The following is a 20,949-nucleotide window of genomic DNA, read 5'->3' on the forward strand; positions in this document are numbered from 1 at the left end:
CCAGTCAAATTACTGTTCAATACATGCCACAAGAGTCCAAAAATTTTACATGTTACCTTTAGTATGTTACTCAAATTAATTATTTAAATAGCTCAAATAATTTAGGTAGATCGACAAATAAGTTGTACACTCCAGTTGTTCTAAAAACTAACATCTGTATGGTCAACATTTAATCAAAATGTCGTAATTGCATGTATTTAATATTCCTCAATCCAGACAGATATTCTCTAATATATATTTGAAAAATACAAGCTACAACTGATCAACAGCACTTGTTGATAAACTGGAGAAGTTGGTGGCGTTTCCACTAAAGTGTTTCAAACTTTGACAGACCAGGACTACTTTGTGACACTTGGTACATATACATCTGGGCAAACACAATTTAATTCTGGGGTTCCTCAAGGCTCCATTCTCAGTCCTGTTTTATTTAATCTCCCAGCTCAGATTATAAAGTACTACAACGTCCCTAACCATCAGTACGCTGATGATAGGCACGTTTATATCTCTGTTTTTGCATGACCAACAGTTCACAGCTGTGTTTGAGTCGGTGTGTCCATAAAATCAGTGAATAAATAGGTCAGAACTTCCTCCAGACTAAAGTAGTTAAGATATAAAACATTTTTAAAAATCATTGTTTTTGGACCCAAAATTTCAAGTATAGAGGTTATCCAGCACTTAATGGACTTGGTGGGGCTAAAAATCACAAAGCATACAACAAACATAAATCTTACTTTGAACTCAGATTAAAATTTGATCAAACATAAAATGTGCTATTAAATCATCATATGACAATCTGAAAAACATGGCAAGAATAAATGGTTTCCTTCCAAAACAGGTAATTAAAAAAATTGCTGCGTGCTTTATTCCAGACATTAAAGGTTACTGGAATAGTAGAAAATTTTGTAAATTAATACAAAAAAAAAAAGGGGTTTGGAAACTTGCCTTGCTTGGCTCACAATGAAAGTCTGTCGCTAAAATTCTTGCTCCAGCACAGAACCACAAGTCCCACAACAATTTCTGAATTGTATTTATTCACATACAACCCAAGTAAACACATCGCTCTTACCCTTCCATTCCGAGCACTTTGGCCCACGCTGCAATGGCTTATGGGCCTTTTCTGCACAAGAAAGGCATCTTAATAATAAGACAGAGCATAAAACTGATTTGAGCAGGGCTCTCTTTCTTTTGGCCACGCATGCAGATGCTTGCGGATTGTTGTGCAGAGAGTGGGTTTTATAGCAAACATGTCTGATTTTGTTCCGATGTGAGATGTGTTGCTAAGCTCTCAGCAATGTTTGATCCCTTCTGCGAAATGTGGGGGAAAAAAAGTGACATAAATGTGAAAATTAGTCATCTAAAAGGCCCTTGCTCATTATTCTGCAGGTTGCTTACAGGATTTTATTCAGTAAGACAAAAACAACAAAAACCCCCAACAAATTAAGGCAGCTTCTTTAAATCAAATTAGGATCTGCAAAAATGTCTTACTTTTCTGGATGAACTACATGAGCAAACTGGTAAGCAATGCAATTAATATTATTCATATACTCATATATACATACAATTAACATTTAATGCACAGCAGTTAAGACTGAGTTCCTGCTAACAGTAACAAGAAGACTGAAAGAAAATAGTTCCAACAACAAGGCTCTCTGCTGAAGCAGTGGAAGGGGCCTCAGCGCCCCCTACGTGTGTGTTCTCACACAAAAGACGGCACTTAATTGAAACCCATTGAAGTTCCTAAGGTTCACTGATGAAACCCCTCGTTGAGTCTGCGTGGAGACGGGGAGCCGGAGAACTTTCCACGCACTCCCTGTTCTTTCTGTCCAAATCCAACCCAATTTATTCATAAAGGACATCTGAAAAACAGAAGTTAGCCCAAAGCGTTGTACAAAAATAAGGCAAAAAAAAAGAATAAAAGTCGAGAGCAAAACAACACTCACCCCCAGAAACAAAGGCATTAAAAAGAACATCTCTATTCAGACCGGAGCCAACGCTATTAGAAAAAGATGTGTTGCTAAATCAAAAGAGACTTAAAGACAGGAAGCAAAGACGTCTGTCTAATATTCAAAGGCGATGAATTCCAAAGTTTGGGAGCCACAACAGAATGAGCTTGTTCTCCTCTCAGTGGTCAGCTGAGGGGAAGGGAGATAACACTGGAGTACGACCAATTCAATTCAATTCAGTCCGATACACTTATATCACCAGTTCACAACAAATGTCGTCTCGAGACACTTAAAAAAAAAAAAAATCATTTCAGTTCCGTCACGCATACATTCCTATTGATCCTAGTTGTCAAACAGTTCAGCATATTTGGTTAATTATTCACAGTAGTTTAAACCGTTTCTATATAAGTGAACCCAGCAGATCGCAGTGAGCCATTGGCACATTGTCGACCGTAGATAACATTAGGTTGTTACGATCCACATCTGTGGGGAGCGGTACGGTGGCCCTGAAGAGCAAACCATGACAACAAATCACTCAACTGTGAGGATGTTGGTACTGTGTGTTTATTAGTTAATTTAGTCCCTGTGCTGTCGTGTCTAGCCCGACTGGTTCCAGCTGTCTCTTGTTCCCCTGTGTATTTAACCTCACCTGTGTCTCCTGCTCCCCGTTGGATCCTAGCTTGTCATTCCTTGTCATAGTTCTTGTCTTTGTGCTGGCGTTGGTCGTCATTGTATGCCTTCCTGAGTTAGCGATCTAGTCTGGTTCCTTACCTGCGTTTTCCCAGTGTTGTGAACCTTGCGGACTTCATTAAACTCACTCCTTCCTCTTACCCTGGGTCTCACCGTGCCTAAGTCCTCATCTACAGACCACAGTTGTAAAACACAACAGCATATTCAAAAACACAACAATATTAAGTAAGCACCTCTTCTGCTTTGTTAATATCATCATGTTTTACTAATTTGTAGTTGTGCTTAGTTAATATCTTCTTGTTTTTGAATATTTTCTTGTGCTTTTCATTTTGTAGTTGTGTTTAGTTATTTGCTGAAGTGGTTTGCACTTCAGGGCCACCGTAGATCAGTGGTGGTCCTCACACCTCTGTCTGGAGACTGTCCCTCCAAGAAGGGCCCAGCAGTATGGGGTTGCATTTCACGGGCAGCATAAGAAGTACGGCCCATTTTGGAGGCATTGATCAGAATCTTTTCTGCCATTGTTATATCAGGCGAGAGATACAAAGCTCTGGTAGTAAAAACCAACAGTCATAGACAAAGTTTTGTCACCAAGGCAGTCTCTATGACGATTGCAATGAACACTTAACAGCCAGATGGTTAGGATCTAGGAAAACAACAAAGGTAAAGCATAATGTGCATATTTCCACTATTCTAAACGTTCTTCCAAACTGTTGTATCCCCCACATGCGTTTTCTCTGCCGATGTCAAATAATTGTATTCGATCAGTAAAGAGTTTCCACTGACTCTCATCACAAAAACCCTTGGCTAACTCCCGGCTGCCTTCTACATATCAGCCAGTCGTTCATTTAAATCAAATTTATTGCTGTTATTTATTGGGACCAACGCCGGACGGATTGAGACAATTCCCCCGTTTTCAAAATACCATCGCTGTGGACTCGATGACTACGTGTTGACAGCACAAATGTTGGGGATAAAGAAGGTCGGTATTCCACCCTTGACCTCATCAGCGTCAACACCTTCCCTCTCTAGCTATTTTGTTTGCCCTTTGGAGGATTTCTTTGTGTTAGAAATGAGATGTTTACCTGGGAACCACAAGAGTGTTTTCAGGGCTGGCAAAAAAAGCTTTATCCTCCACTGAATGAGCTTACCAACGAACAAATTGTGTTACACAGGCAAAATCTATCAAAGGTAAATTCTTATTTGACATTTTCTTGACTTAACTTACTCTGCAGCCCAGAACAGAGGTCATAAATGGGAGAGAATTCATTACAAGAGCCGAACATAAAACCGTAATTTTTCACAGGACTTTCCAGCAGTCTCGCTGCTGCTGCGCTTCGGCAAGTGGAGGAGCCCCAAGGTCATCAGGAGAGATGTTTTTTGTGGCAGGGGCCAGAAATGCTGCAGAATCAGAGGAGGTAGGTGCTGTGTTCAATATATTTACACTGAGAAATGCAAAAAAATAAAATAAAAAATCTGTTTTTTCCACATTTATTAAAACTGTGACCATGTTGTGACAGTTTGCTAAGAGTCTGATAATCTGTGGAAAAAAATCAAATCCTCTCTGAGCTGCTATTGCTGTCTGAAGAAATACACCGGTCCCTGTCAAAAACAACCAATCACAGCCAGGAGGAGGGGCTTAGCGCTGTCAGTCATCCTCATGTTGTCCCTGCTAAAACCTTTTATCTGTTGTCATCAGTGGCTATGCTAACTATCCTTAGCATTTGTGGAAGACTGTTGTGGTAAACCAACTGTGGCTGAGCAAAAAGAAAGGGAGAAGGGGTGAGTATTAGTAATTACTACTACTGATTACTAGTAATCAATACTAGTAATTGATACTATTATACAATTAGTATACAATTAGTATAATTATTGATACAATTAGGATACTAGTATCCTAATTGATACTAGTAGTATCCTAGTATCAATTAGGATACTACTAATTGATGATTAGGTGAGTATCCTAATGACCACATTTTTTCTTTTTTTTAAAAAAATGTTTGTCTCTGTTTTTGCCTTCTAAAAAAACATTTTAAATAATGATGCCGTTTAACCTTCTGCTCTTAGGTCGATTTACCAGAAGTTTCGAGAGGTGGATATTTTGGACAAGAAGAAAACGGTGACGGCTGTCAAACCCGGAGAAGACCGAGCCATTCTCCTCGGACTCAGGATGGTCCTGTGTTCAGTCATGATGTATTTTGTGTTGGGCATCGCCGTTTTACGCTCGTGTGCAGACAGGTACTGGTCAGGTGGTCACTGTGTCATAGAGGTGCATCTAGTAGGACAGAGGCACCTGGAAATAAAAGCATATTTCCAGGTAAGATGGAAATAAAACTTAGCAAAAAAAAAAAGCAGATAGCAACGGGGTAAAACGGAGAGATGAGCTACGCCACATGAAATAGTGATTGACAGCGCTGAGATCTGCCCTCTGGCTCTGATTGGTTGTTTCTAGTTAGTAGTAGGTAAATGCAGAGGAGCTCAATTTTTTCAGCTTATCTGTCTCAGATTCAAACTGTCCCTACATAGAGACAGTTTGAACAAAACAAATCGTGTTTTTTATGAAAGTTACATACTGCAGCTTTAAATAATTCATTGTTTTGTGATGGCATCCATCGCTTCCAGGCCGCCATCCCACCTGGCTCTCTTCAACAGTACTGAGTTTAACACCATAAGTGTCAAGGGTCACGCACTATTTGACCGGCGGTGATGTCAAACCCACAGGGAAACTGAAACGTTGCTCATATGGAGCTTAAGCCTGTAAACAAGATGGAGTGTCTGAATTACAGCTTATACCTAAACGGTTTTGATGAGTCAGATTTAATAAAGCCTCAGTTCTTGAGAGTTCAATGAATTGTGCGTTTCTGGACTCCTGCACATTGTTTCCTACCCCCACCTCCTCAGTGACCTTACTGGAAAGCTAAATTGCGAGGAACGGTTTTGGCTTGTGCCATCTATCCAATCGGATTCCAACGTCAAATGGTTTCTGCAGACTTTTGGAGAGTTCTCCGGAGAGCGTCGGCAACTTACTGGACTCCTCCACCATATTCGTGATGAAGCATGAGAGTCTCTAGACCAGTGGTCCCCAACCCCTGGGTAATTGACCAATTGGTACCGGGCGACCTGTCCAGGGTGAACCCCACCTCTCACCCGTTGACCGCTGGAGAAAGGCACCAGCACCCCTCATGACCCCAACAGGAATAAACATGTAAGAAGGATGGATGTTAAAATGTGAGCAAAAAGTAATAACTCTGAAACAGGAAGAACAGAGGAGTGAATGACAGCCTTTATTCATGCAACCCCTTCTGCAAAACACACAGTATTTGCATCTCTTGACACTAACAAAACAAAAAGAATAAGACACAGTGCCACATGTCTTATTCTTTTTTGGGAGCTGATGGAAATAAGATGCAAAAGTTTGTATTTGACTGATGCATCTAAAAGTATTTCTATCAGGGAATATATCATAAGCATCAGCTTGCAGCAAGGACCGTCTGCTGAGTTTAGAGTTTATTACATAAACTGAGTTATTTTTTGTTTTGATGAAGGAGGATGCATCTGCCAGCGACAGTCACCCGTGTTAAGAGCAAATATTCTAACCCTTAAAATCGTTCCTAACCGAAAACAGTGTAAAGTCTTTTATTCGGTAAGCGGCTCACATCATTCACATCTAAGCTGGCACTATTCATATACAATATTTAACTATTCCAGTAAAACAAACCAGCATCTGTAGTTTCACTGTGAGTTTATTCCAGCCTCACTTTGGGTTAATCAGGTTCTTGCTTGAAATGTACCACCTGTATTGATGTAGAGGAAGTAGCAGACCTATGTTACCTATTTCTTGTGTTGATTTATGGTCGCTCCCTGCAAGAAAAATACAAAACTCTAAAGTTTATCTAAAACTTTAGAGTTTTCAGATAAACCTTTACAAGGACTGAGAGTGACTCTCAAACCTTTTGTAAGAAGCAATACTATATTGCAGTGGTCTCCAACCCCCGGGCTGCGGACCGATACCAGTCCGTGGACCAATTGGTACCGGGCCACGGAAGAAATAATTAAATACTTCCGTCTCGGTGCGCAAACCACCTCCCACCCCCCGGTCCGCAGCGAATTTTTGAAATCTTGACCGGGCCGCTTTTACTTTAAAGATTGGGGACCACTGCTATAATGAATCCAAAAAAAGGAACATAGAAGGAAAAAAACTTTCTCGTGTGCACCATTGTAGCCAGCTTTCTCTCAACTTTACCTTACCTACTGTCGGGATTTGAGATTTTTATGTTTATTTTGAGTTCTCTGTATTCTGAGTCCCTGTGCTGTCCTGTCCTCCCCTTGATTGTTCCCTGGTGTGTCTCGTTTCCTTGATTACCCTCTGTGTATTTAACTCCACCAGCCTTATTCCGCCTGTCAGCGCCTGGTCATTGCCACATGCATGGTCCTTATGCTGGACTACTGGATCCTGCGACTTCTGCACCTGGGGCTGGCGGAGTTGCAGCAGGAGGCAGAGTGGGAGCGCCTGACGGCGGTTGCCGTTCTGAAAGGCAACACTCTGCCTCCCAAGCTGCAGAGTCTCTCTGCCAGCCCAGACCCAGCGTCTCCGGAACCAGCACCTCCAGAGCCCGCAGCAGCGCCTCCGCGGCCAGAGCCTGCAGCAGCCCCCTCTCCTGCAGCTCCAGAGACTGTTTCTCCTGCCCCCGCCATACCTTCAGCCGTTGCTGTCTCCGTGCCTCCAGCCCCTGCGTCCTCCACACCTCCGGTCGTCACCGCTACAGCTGCCGCTCCCACGCCCGCAGGAGCCGTTGCTCCTAAGCCTGCTCCAGCCCCTCGGCGAACAGAGCCCACTCTCGCCTTCGCTCCGGTCCCCATGATGAAGGGTTTCCAGGCGGCCGCCTGACACCAGGCCGACAGGGGGCGCGGCTGATGGCATGGCCTGTCCCCGTAAGTGAGCCTTCGGGCCCAGTTAGTGGGTTCTCGGCCCCTTCAGAGCTTCCTAGTTCCTCCGAGATTCCTAGTGTCCCCTCCAAGCTCCCTAGCGTTCCCTCTGAGCTCCCTAGCGTCTCCTCCGAGCTCCCCAGTGTTCCCAATGTTTCCTCGTCGCCCCCTATTGCTCCTCCCGAGAACCAGCCTCCTAGTGCTCCTCCAGATTCTCCCAGAGACTCCTTGTCGCCGCCTCCTGTGGCCCGGTCCCTGCACCGACGTCGCCTTGCGGACCCGCCTCCCGCAGCCTGGCCTCTGTGCCGACGTCGACCTCCTGACCAGCCTCCAGGGTACTGGCCCCAGCACCGACGTTGCCCGCCGGACCCACATTCGGCTCCTTCCTGTGTCTCCGCCCACCCTGTTGGGTTGTTTTTTGTTGTTATTTGGACTCTGGGCCTCCGTCCTGCGCCCCTCCACCCACCCTTGTCAGGTTCTCGTCTCATTTGGTGTCATCGTGCTGTCTCTGTCTTTACACCGCACCTCCTGGTTCCCGTCCCCAGCGCCATGGACGTCCTCCCCCGTGGGTTCCGCCTCCAGTGCCGCGGATGTCCTCCGGACCTCCTGCGGCGCCACGGACGCCCGCCGGACCTCCCACGCGACGGACGCCCGCTGAACCTCCCATGCGGCGGACGCCCGCTGAACCTCCCACGCGGCGGACGCCCGCCGGACCTTCCCTGCGGGTTCCATCTCCTGTGCCTCCGCCCACCCTGATGGGTTGTTTTCTGTTGTTTTTGGACTCTTGGCTCCTACTTGTGTCTCCGCCCACCCTGTTGGGTTGTTTTTTGTTGTTATTTGGACTCTGGCCCCCTGTCCTGCGCCCCTCCACCCACCCTTGTTGTGTTTTGTTTTTCAGACTTTGAGCCCTACACTGTATTCGTCCTGTCCTTCTGTGGCTTTTTCATAGATATAGATGTACCCATTGCTGCAAACGTCAGCTGCACAGTCGATCTTTTCCAGTGATATCCGCTCATCCTCCGCCTTAAACACCAGTTCTCCACACATCAGATATGTGTAAAAGCTGCTGGTGTCAGAAGCAGTTGAATGTCTCCAGCAAATGACGGAGGACAGATGATATAACTGAGTTCCATTTTTTACAGGAACTTCCAGGGCTGGGTCAGGTATCACAGGATGTCTCATATCATCTGGACTGTCTGACCATGGCAGTATCAGGGTCATCACATCCGTGTCATTAAAAAAGCAATCCCTCTTTTTGTTTGACTTGCAGGTGTCGCAACTTTCTGAAATTCCACTCCAATAATTTTCCAGAAGAATTGATGTGGTGTCATTTTCTTGTTCCTTTGGCAGAGGAATGACAGGACCAAGGTCACGAATAATTCGTGAACACTTCTGACATTGTTCACAGTAGTCAGTTGTATATAATTTAGCGTTTGTGTAGATGCCACACTCCGCCAGATAGTGCAACATGTAAAACAAAAGGACTCCTGGCCTGTCCTGATCTTTTACATCCTTAATTTTCAGAATATCAATGATTTCGTTCTGAACAGCAAAGACTTCATGTGGAGGAAAGTCTCTTCCTGGATGGCACATTGCTGTGAAGAAACATCTCGCAAACAATGGTGTCGCTGAAAAAAGTTCAGAAATCTCCTCAGGATGCTGAGCCACAAACCTTCTGACAACAGTCAAGTTAATGATGCTTTGCGTTGTGGCATTCATCCAACAGTTAAAAAAGGAGTTGGAGAATTTACAAAAATACATGGCTGGGTAAATATTTACATCCATGGCATCGAAATCATTGGTGTCATTCTGATTTCCGTCTTCTGAGTTTTCTTCTTCAGAAGACGATTCCTCTGATGAAGAAAACTTATATACTTCTCCAAAATCTGTCCACATATCCTCAGCATTTGGGCTTCCAGAAGGAACTTCCTCATCCTTGGAGAAAGCATCAATGCTCTTAGCATAAATGCTGTCGTTATGGTCAGTGTCAAATTCAGAATCATCTTCAGAGCTTTCTTCATCTGAAGACCATTCTTCTGATGAAGAAAGCTCAGACACTTCATCAAAATGTGGCACAACATCATCAGCATCATTTCTGCTTCCAGAGTCAACTTCCTTTGGTGTATCATCCGTATCTTTAGTGTCCAGGTTCTCAAAATGGTCTGTGTAATTTTTAATTTCTGTGTCTCCAGAGAAGGTTTCAAATTCCAGCTCCATTTTGTAATCAGGAAGACAGATGCTTTCCAAAGCAGCAGTTTCTCCAGATGTCTTTACTGTCAAACATGTATTGGTGGTAACTTCCTTAACTTTAGAGGAAGCATCGATGTCCTTCTGATCCTCAGAAAAAATGTCAAAACTCAAGTACTTCCCTGTCTTATCCTCTTCGAATTCTCCTGAAATTCCATCATCTTTTACATCGTCTTTGGCGACAATGTCAAAATCAGAGGACTCAAATCTTCCATCTTCAGATGAGCTCTCTGCAGAAACATCCTTGTGTTTTACACATTCTTCAAAGAAATCTTCAAATCCAAAGTACTTGTATCGTTCATCTTCAGATGAGCTCTCCTTTGAAACAACACTGTGTTTTATATCGTCTTCAGCGACGACGTCAAAATCAAAGTGTTTCGAACTTTCATCAGTTGATCTCTCTGCTGAAAGGTCTTCATCGTTAATCCGATATCCCAGCAACATTTCTACTCCCTTCGTAACAAGATACCCAAGGCCCCAACCGATAGTTAAAATCATCTTGATTGCAGTTGAAATGGTTTCTAAAATCACTGTCCGAAATCGTCTCTCTATCAAAGTGTTGTACCTCCAACGGCGTTGAAAAGCAAACTGAGAATTCTTGTATTCCAAATGATAATAATAATCCTTGAACCTTTATGACATCATCGATGAGAACACCGATGACATGATGATGTCACACGACCTGTGTCAGGTTCTTGTTTGTTTTAGTTGCTATGGAAACACAAGGAGTTATGTATGAGATAAGACTACTGTCAATTAAAAATGCATGTGTAGACATCTAAATTTGTGAATTGAAGTCAGTAAATGTGCATAAATGTAAGTTTTGTATTTGTCCTGTTTTTCAACTCATACGTACGTGTAACTTTACCTATGAGAATACTCGTAAACAAATAAATTAATACAAGTGTTTTTGATAGGTTTTATAGAGAGTAAGTATTTTTCCAGAAGTTAGACACACATCAGTCACATTTAGAAACTGGCTCTAAACCATCTGCTTGATCTATTTTGAACTGGGAGTGAGGAGGATCCTCTTCAACTTATCATGTCTTGCCTTAATTACTTGCTCTGTTCATAAGGAAAACATTGGGTGGCTGACTTCTCTGGTTTTCACTGCTTAGCTGTGTCATTTATATATTTCCTCTGTCCTGTTGTACAAATGGTTTTTTTAAACATTTTATCTCCAAAAATATAGAAATGTTATGGATGAAATAATGTGTTTACAATCATGAATTTAAAGTGTAGCAGGAAGCCGGAGCACCCGGAGAGAAACCTGCAAATTTCTTTTTGATATTTTATTCATGAAATGTAATTACAAAATCTATTTCTGACATTTTGTAATTAAATGTCAGAAATACATTTATTATTTCAGAGCCTTTTTGGGAAATAAAGGCTCTAGTGGCCTTTATTTAATAGAAGTAGACAGGAAAGTGGGTTATGAGAGAGGGGATTCAAACCCAGGACTTTGATGCTGCAAGGCAACAGTGCTCCCAACTGAGCCACTGTTCAACAGTTTTATTCACAAAATTAATGTTTTATTAACATCTAAGGAGAATTTAGAGGCCAATTAACCAAACAGTCATGATGTTAGACTGTGGCAGGAAGCCGGAGCGCCCGGAGAGAAACCTGCAAACAGGAAACCTGTCTAATCTTTTTACCCTTTGATTCCAGAAAATTTTGTGTCTCTTGTCATGAATGTTTAAGTAACTGAACTCAACAACACATGTTCTGTCCCAGTTACTGAAACGTCTCCAGCTTCAAAATGCTCGGTTATTATCTCATCAGGGATATTTTCTTCAACCAAATTAGAAATTTCTAGCTCCTCTCCAAAAGCATCTTAATCGCTTTTGAGAGGAGGGGCTGGAGAAACCGTCGCATTAGATCTTTTTACCCGGTCTTTGCCTACTTCCTTTCCTTTTGATAAAGGTAAATGAAGCCCCTTCTGAACATGATGATGTAGAAGCAGTCGTGATAGTTTGTGGACTCATTTTAAGCGATAAAAAAAAGAAAAGACGTTTGATACAAGACGGAACTACGAACTTTAACTACGAAAAAACATAACTCAACTAGAAATCATAGTGCAGCAAATAGAACCTCCAGCCCCTGCGTCCTCCACACCTCCGGTCGTCACCGCTGTGGCTGCCGCTCCCACGCCCCCAGCAGCCGTCGCTCCTAAGCCTGCTCCAGCCCCTCGGCGAAGAGAGCTCACTATCGCCTTCGCTCTGGTCCCCATGATGATGGGTTTCCAGGCGGTCGCCAGCCAGGGGGCGCCAGCCAGGGGGCGCGGCTGATGGCGTGGCCTGTTCCCCGTAAGTGAGCCTTCGGGCCCTGTTAGTGGGTTCTTGGCCCCTAAAGAGCTTCCTAGTTCCTTCGAGTTAACTAGCGTCCCCTCCAAGCTCCCTGGCTTTCCCTCCAAGCTCCCTAGCTTTCCCTCCGAGCTCCCTAGCGTCTCCTCCGAGCTCCCTAGTGTTCCCTCCAAGCTCCCTAGCGTCCCCTCCAAGCTCCCTGGCTTTCCCTCCAAGCTCCCTAGCGTCCCCTCCATGCTCCCTGGCTTTCCCTCCAAGCTCCCTAGCGTCCCCTCCAAGCTCCCTGGCTTTCCCTCCAAGCTCCCTAGCGTCCCCTCCAAGCTCCCTGGCTTTCCCTCCAAGCTCCCTAGCGTCCCCTCCAAGCTCCCTGGCGTTCCCTCCAAGCTCCCTAGCGTCTCCTCCGAGCTCCCTAGTGTTCCCAATGTTTCCTCGTCGCCCCCTGGTCCTCCTCCCGAGAACCAGCCTCCTAGTGCTCTTCCAGATTCTCCCAGAGACTCCTTGTCGCCGCCTCCTGTGGCCCGGTCCCTGCGCCGACGTTGCCTGGCGGACCCGCCTCCCGCAGCCTGGCCTCTGTACCGACGTCGACCTCCGGACCAGCCTCCAGTGGCCCGGCCCCAGCACCATCGTTGCCCGTCGGACCCACATTCGGCTCCTTCCTGTGTCTCCGCCCACCCTGCTGGGTGCTGCTCAAATCTTTCATCTTCAGATGAGCTTTCTGAAGAAACATCACTGTGTTCTACATCGTCTTCGGAGAGAATGTCAGAATCAGAGGACTCAAAGCTTTCATCTTCAGATGAGCTTTCTGAAGAAACATCACTGTGTTCTACATCGTCTTCAGAGACGATGTCAGAATCAGAGGACTCAAAGCTTTCATCTTCAGATGAGCTTTCTGAAGAAACATCACTGTGTTTTTCATCGTCTTCAACGAAATCTTCAAATTCAAAGTAATTATGTTGTTTATCTTCAGATGAGCTCTCTGCAGAAACATCAGTGTGTTTTTCATTGTCTTCGGAGACGATGTCAGAACCTGAGGACTCAAATCTTTTATCTTCAGATGAGCTTTCTGAAGAAACATCACTGTGTTTTTCATCGTCTTCAACGAAATCTTCAAATCCAAAGTAATTATGTTGTTTATCTTCAGATGAGCTCTCTGCAGAGACATCCTTGTATTTTACACATTCTTCAAAGAAATCTTCAAGTTTAAAATTCTTGTATCGTCCATCTTCAGATGAGCTCTCTGCAGAGACATCCTTGTATTTTACATCGTCTTCGGCGACGACGTCAAAATCAAAGTGTTCTGGACTTTCGTCAGTTGATCTCTCTGCTGAAAGGTCTTCATCGTTAATGCGATATCCCAGCAACTTTTCTACTCCCTTCGTAACAAGATACCCAAGGCCCCAACCGATGGTTAAAATCATCTTGACTGTAGTTGAAAGGGTTTTTAAAATCACTGTCCGAAATCGTCTCTCTATCAAAGTGTTGTACCTCCAACGGCGTTGAAAAGCAAACTGAGAATTCTTGTATTCCAAATGATAATAATAATCCTTGAACCTTTATGACATCATCGATGAGAACACCGATGACATGATGATGTCACACGACCTGTGTCAGGTTCTTGTTTGTTTTAGTTGCTATGGAAACACAAGGAGTTATGTATGAGATAAGACTACTGTCAATTAAAAATACATGTGTAGACATCTAAATTTGTGAATTTAAGTCAGTAAATGTGCATAAATGTAAGTTTTGTATTTGTCCTGTTTTTCAACTCATACGTACGTGTAACTTTACCTCGACGTGTTTTGCGTTCAGAGATGCTCTTCTGCATACCTCGGTTGTAATGACTGGTTATTTGAGTTACTGTTGCTGATCTATCAGTTGGAACCAGTCTGGCCATTTTCCTCTGATCTCTGGCATCAACAAGACATTTGCACCCACAGAACTGCTGCTCACCGCATATTATCTCTTTTTCAGACCATGTTCTGTAAACCCTAGAGATGGATGTGCGTGAAAAATCCCAGTAGATCAGCAGTTTCTAAAATACTCAGACCAGCCCATCTGGCACCAACAACCGTACCACATTGAAAGTCACTTAAACACCTAATAAAGTGGCATATGTGACATAGTAGTGTCAGTACTTTAACAAATTCTGACAGTTTCAGAAAGCTCAAAGTTCTGACATTTTTCAAAAGATTTCCTTTTGATTTCCATTGATTTCTTCCCAGTGGCCGGTGAGTGTATGTGCAACTGTCCTGTGTGTAAATTCATTTGCTGTATTACCTATTTCTTGTGTTGATTTATGGTCGCTCCCTGCAAGAAAAATACAAAACTCTAAAGTTTATCTAAAACTTTAGAGTTTTCAGATAAACTTTTACAAGGACTGAGAGTGACTCTCAAACCTTTTGTAAGAAGCAATACTATAATGCAGTGGTCCCCAACCCCCGGGCCACAATTGGTACCGGGCCGCTGAAGAAATAATTAAATACTTCCGTCTCGGCGCGCAACCCACCCCCCATTCCCCCAGTCCGCAGTGAATTTTCGAAGTCTTGACCGGGCCGCGTTACTAAAAAGATTGGGGACCTCTGCTCTAGACTGTTCAGAGCATGTACCGAGCTTTTGAGGCCGAAGCAGCAGTGGCTGAGTGCTGTGGTGGAGCAAACGGAGAGTTTGGTAGCAACCAGGATCCCTTCAAGATGGCTGCAACCTCACCATGCATATACCGGCCTGAAAAATAAATTAATGTGAAACTCTTGGGCTGCTGCTACGTGCTTCCTGTCCTGCCACTGCTAGGACTGCAAGCCGAAAGATCTCAGCAAGCAGCTGAAACAAACAACAACCTCCATGCTCTGTCCCCATGCTCATAGAAATCAGCATGTGTAGGTGTACTGAGAAATGTATATTGAGAAAGTACTCTGGGCCCAGAAGGTAAAGGCAGAGCAAAATTGACCAGTAAAATATAAATAATAGCTCAAGCTAGTACAATATTTTAATCTCTTATCCTGCTTTACGTTTAGATAAAGTTTTAAACCTGAAGTGACGTAAACGTTGACTTCAAGCTCTACCATTAATAAGGAGAATTTGACTGCAGTATTCAATGTTTAACCCAAAGAGGGCAGCACTGAGATGGTTTGGGGCCAAATATTAAATAAATTGACCCGAAAACGTTGCATTTTTTTCACTGTAACAAAAAAGAAGCACCTTTAAGAAACCAATGTATGCAATTTCTTAGCAAAAAGGTTGATTTGGGGTTTAGTTATTCTTTAAGATTGAAACACGTTTCATAAGACAACACTGAATATAAGACAAGCTACCTGATTAACTTAGCAATAAAATTATGTTGAATAATTGACAGATCTATTTACTGCCTCTTATTGTTGCAGATCAGCTTTTTTTTTTTTTTTTTAAAGTCAACAACTTTTCACCCACTTGTCAAAATTTGGGTTTTACTTCCTCATATGGGCATGGAGATGACCACCAGGGGGCAGGGCTCCCGCTCTTTTCTTCTGTCGTTAAGTTTGCATTTTATTTTGATCTTATGGAAAACATAAAAAAATATGGGGGCAGGGGGACCATATTTATTAAAACTGTCACCATGTTGTGAAAGTATCATTTACAGATAATCTGTGGGGGGTGGAGGGGAGCTGACCTCCTCCAGCACCACCCAGTGCTACAACTGAGGCCTGCAAAAATGCACCAGTCCTCCAGCCAGGTTGAAGGTTTTAGTGCTGTCAATCAATCTCCTGTACTCGCTGCTCAATGTGCTAATGACAGAGAAACAACTTACCGTTAAACAAAACCCGTTTATCCGTTGTCATTGGTGGCTCTGCTAACTGGCCTTAGCATTCGTGGCAGGCTATGTTGTGGTGAACCAGCTGTAGCGTAGCTGAGCATGAGAGTGATTGACAGCGATAAGACCCTCCTCCTGGCTCTGACTGGTCGTTTCTGATGGTATAAATCAGAAGAGATAACCTCTTTTATATGCTCTCATGAAATAACGATAATTTTAACAACCAAAAACATATATATGCATTTATATTATTTTCTCATAAAAATTACGTACCGCAATTTTACATCTAGTAAAGGATTTGTTTCATCCAGAAGAAGATGGGAGAAAAACAAATTCCTACCTTGAAGGACGATCACCACTGGCTAAAGTTAACCTTGCCTTCCTCCAGTTTTTTTTCTTTTCCGCATTTTAAAAACAGTTACTGTTTTCTACTGTAGGCAAGATACTAACAACTCTCAATTTTTTAAAAGAACCTTACTTGAAAATCAGTTTTTGTTGTTTTTTTTCTTTGCCCCTTTAGGCAAAGACTTACAAGTAACACAACCTGAGATAACCGCCTTTATTTTGTCTTGATACAGTGTGTGGACAGAGGAAGGGACGTGTGCTGTCATCAATGCCACGGTCACCGGGGGTCATGACCTGTTCATACAGTTACGGGTCAGACTGTGGGAGGGTGTCCAGGTTCCCCTGTCTGCAGGTGTATGTGAGCGTCAACAACACGGGTCGAATCGGCCGTCTGTCGCACAACGAAGAGATGCAGGACGCCAGCTCTGAAGGAAGTCCAGCGCCAGAGAAAACACCGCGACTGGCTGTGAGTCGCTTCAAATGTTGGCAGGAGGAGTCGACATGCTGGCCACAGTGACAGACTCACTCCAACCACTGAGCAGAGAGGGTCTGTTGGTTCCAGGTGGCGCAACTATGTAACTTTCTGAGGTGAATGTGGGCTCATCATAGGCACACCGTGTAAGGCCATTGTTTTGTTTTGGTCCCACTTCAAGAGCAGTGCCCCTATATAGTGAATACCAACTTTATGCGCCGCTACGAAAACTTTAGCTATATTCCGCTAACATCGAAATATCGCAACTTTGCAATTGCCGTGTTTCCGCTGAATAAGAAATGCCAATAAAATCACACGTGAAGTGACAAGTCATTAATACGCAACTCCATCATCCTCCGACTACTTCCTGTTATCTTCTTCTTTGTGGTTTGCGCCAGTAGCTGCATTTCCATTACAAATGTGCGTGAAACTGTGTCGATATTCCGCTAATGTCGAAAAAGCAAAAATTTCCAATTGTGGTCTTTCCAAAAATCTTTTAAAAAATATGCGGCCATATTCCTCATACCACTTCCTGTCGACTTCTTCATCTTTTCCACTGGTAGTAACATCTGGTTGTTGATCATGTGACTTGTGTGATGTGAAAGAAGTGCTTCCACTGCAGTTTTGCGAACTACACTAAATCACTACATTGTATCGCCAAAACTTTAAATTATCGTGTTTGCATTGGGCAACTGTATTCTCGAAATGTTAAATTGCTCAATTTTATGTTCTTGAAATGTACAACAGCAGCTAATTCCACCAGTTAGTTCAACGATAACTCATTAGAAACATGCCACGCCATCATCCTCCAACTACTTTCTGTCGTCTTCTTCGTTTCTGCCAGTGGCAACGTCGGACTGTTGATCGTGTGACTCGCCATATGCGAAAAATATTGCTTCTATTGCAGTTGCCAGAAACCAATTTCAATGTGACCCAAAAAGAGACACCTCATCCTAACGCCAAACTTTTTTTTAAAATTGAAAAACAAGTTGGTTTTTCAAAATTGGCAAATAAATTAAACAAATCTATTCTTAAAATGTCAAATTGTGCAATTATACGGTGAATGGAAAAACACAGCCGTACGAGTTAGTATTCACTGTTGCGTAAAAAAACCTGGCCAACCAAATAAACTTTTCGCTCAGTGTAACCTGCCGCCCTTTGTTTGCCTTCCAGTGTGTCTACATCCCCCGGTGCCAGAAGGACAGCGCGGCCAACCGCGCCGTCATCGTCAACATCTCCCAACACCTGAAGACCAACCAGCACGCATCCTGCTACTACGACCCCAGCGAATAGCAGGACACGGTCCTGCTGACTCGGCTCTATGACCACAGCTCTGTCTTTCACACCCTGTTGTGGCCCTCTTACACGCTCAGGTGGGGGCCCTCATCGTCGTCATGGTGAATCTCACGCACTACGTCTCCAGACTTTGCGAGGAGGTAGGGAAGCTCAAGAGGTGAATGACGTGCGGCGGCTCTCAAGGTCACGAATGTTGGGTGATCGACATGTAAAGAGGATTTTATTTTATTTTTAATCTGCAGCAAACTTTGCCGTGACCTTTGGCAGACTTTCCTCCCTGGCTGAGACTCTGAAAACTTCCACGACGCTGCAGCGAGGATGTAGCTTGTTTAGAGAAGCGGACTGGATGTTCCTGGCCGGAAGCTGACAGACATGGAACTGGCTGTTCCTGACAAAACAGAGATCTTTCTTTTGCCTGGTTTTAAAGCTTTGCAAAGCATCTGCGAGGACGTGTTTAATCCAAGCACTGCGTGAGACTTCAGAAAGAAAGAAAAAAAAAGTCCTGGAGTGACCAGAGTTTTCTCCAGCTGCACTGAGCGTAGGATAACAATGTGCTGCCGCTCCCCCCACCTGTTTCTCTGCTCTGCCACTCACGCTTTGGAAGCTACAGGAGTCCCACCCATCACTCATTCAGACAAGAGACAGATTGAGACTGAAAGCTTTTTAAAGCGAAGATGTGTTGGTTTTCACTCAAGGTTATCCTCAGAACCTCATTCCAGGATATGGCTACTTGAAGGCTCTGACTTAAAGGAGAGTAAAATATTAAAATATCTTTGAGGAACCTCCTGATGGTTTATCAAAGTCTCATCAGCGCTTTCGCGTTCAAGTAGGACACAAAGTAGATGAGAGAAAACAACTTTAAATCACTGACCTGCGCTAACCTGCCTCAACGGGACAGTGTTTATGAAACGCCTCGTTGCAGATGCTTTTTTCGGGTTTTGAATCGAACAAAACTAAAAGTGTTTAAATGACAACAGAATATTGGATGTTTACTCTCATTTTTCAGTGTTTGTCATCATTTCTGCTGCTTTTTCCTAATGTCTCTGTTACTCATTTCACTCATCCAGATGGATTAGGACTAGGGATGCAACGATATAAAAATTGGTACCGATTCCAATATTATTATTGATGTCATGGCCGACATGACATATTTTATTTTTTTTAACCTGAATGTCAGAAGGCCTGCATGTGCACCTCAGCAATAATATTTAGCTAAATATAATAATTTTGCAAAAGTAAACTAGTCTGGCTGCCCTCAGTCTAATAATGACTCTCAGAGCCTTGTAGCTGTTGTGCAAGAAATATTTTTTCACGTTTTTGCAACAAAAAAAAAAAGAAAAGAAAATAAGTTGTCTATTTTTCTCATGTGGTGCTGGTGGCCTGCTCCAAGACATGGCTGAATAAGCTTTAGCTTATATCTTTAATAAAAACTTCAGTCCGTCCCAAGAGCTTGGCCTTCCACTCCCACATTCAGCCTGAATGAAGCCATACTGCAAAAAAAAAAAAAAAAAAAAAAAAAAAGTTGCTTGACAGGACAGCAAATACTCACAGTCAAAGAGTGTGTCTGGTTGTGGTTTAGTTGTAATCAATGCAGGAACTGGAGGAACCAAAGCTGCAGTGATCACTGAGATTTTTCTGCAGGAGAAAAGCAGCTAACTTGTTAGCTGGAGTAAAACTGATGTGTGCTCAGGACTCTTTGTTGTGGATTTGCACACAGACTCTTGTGGATTGCTCTGCAGAGCGTGGGACTGTAGCTGACATCTCTGCTTTCGTTCAGATGTACAAAGGTGGTCCCTCAGCAACAGTTCTCCCCCCCCCGCTCCCCCTGTCTGCAGATGGAAATGTGAGATAATAAGGAAATTACTCATGTAAGAGGAACTTTTTCATCTGTGTTTTTAAAAACAATATAAAAAAAGATTCCTCTTGCAGCGTAACTTCAGCAAAAAGAAATAAAGGCGGTCTAGTTGTTCAGCTTCTGTGAGTCAAAACAGGAAACACGGGTAACGGATGTCGATCCTGTGCTGTTCTACTTTTTAGAAAACGTGTGAGAAAATTACAACATTTCACCCGTTTTTCTTAGTAAGATGGATGGAAAAAATGCTGCACGTTCGCAGTTGACAATAATCGCCCCACTGTTGTCAACTCAGTGACTTTCTTGCTAGATTTTGCAACATTTCAGACAAAAAAACAAAAAAAAGAGTCAGGCTTTTTTAAAGATCTGTAATCGGCGATCGGACAGAAAACTGCAATCAGTGCACCGCTAGTTCAGGCTGAGTTCCTGCTAAAGGAAAACATCGCCCCATACGAGAAAGCTAGCTGCTGAAACAATGGAAGGGCTTCCAAAGCTGGAGGCCTGGAAAACAGGACATAAATAACAAAAGAAGTGAAAAACAAACGGTCAAAAATGGAAGTTGATACCTCTGAGTGAGCTGCGAGGAAGTGGGTTTTTTTAACCAGAAAAGCCAAATAAACCATCATCAACAAGCTAAACAGGAGAAAACACGGTTCTGCTTGGTTGAACCAGATGACAAGAAGCATAGTATCCATCCATCCATTGTTTTCTGCTTCTCTAAGATCAAGTTGTGAGGCCAACGGGTCCAAAGAGGGAAACCCAGACATTTCTCCAGGCCAGAAAGGAAACGAGAGTTCCTCTAGCGTGATCTGGGTCTTCCCCCAATTACTAAAGCATGTTCTGTTCAAGGTTCTACTCTGCAGGAGCTGATTTTTCAGATCCGGCATAAAAGGGATTTTTAAATCTAGAGAACTTGCTGTGACCTGTAGCAGACTTCCCTTCCTGGCCGGGGCTCTGAAAACTTCCACGGAGCAGCAGCGAGGATGTAGCTTGTTTATAGAAGTTGACTGGATGTTCCTGGCCGGAAGCTGACAGACATGGAACTGGCTGCAAGCAGGGATTTTCCTCCGCATGGCTTCAAAACGCAGTGAGGC

General features: G+C 43.4%; 1 long non-coding RNA gene across 1 annotated transcript; it reads left to right on the forward strand.

The window, feature by feature from the left end:
• The first annotated feature begins 15,742 nt into the window (after positions 1–15,742).
• LOC114145852 (uncharacterized) lies at positions 15,743–19,001 on the forward strand. The gene is made up of 2 exons (XR_003595780.1): positions 15,743–16,823; positions 17,881–19,001. It is a non-coding gene; the product is annotated as an uncharacterized LOC114145852 (long non-coding RNA).
• Positions 19,002–20,949: the final 1,948 nt, after the last annotated feature.

The sequence above is a fragment of the Xiphophorus couchianus genome, chromosome 6, assembly GCF_001444195.1.
Source record: "Xiphophorus couchianus chromosome 6, X_couchianus-1.0, whole genome shotgun sequence".
NCBI lineage: Eukaryota > Metazoa > Chordata > Actinopteri > Cyprinodontiformes > Poeciliidae > Xiphophorus > Xiphophorus couchianus.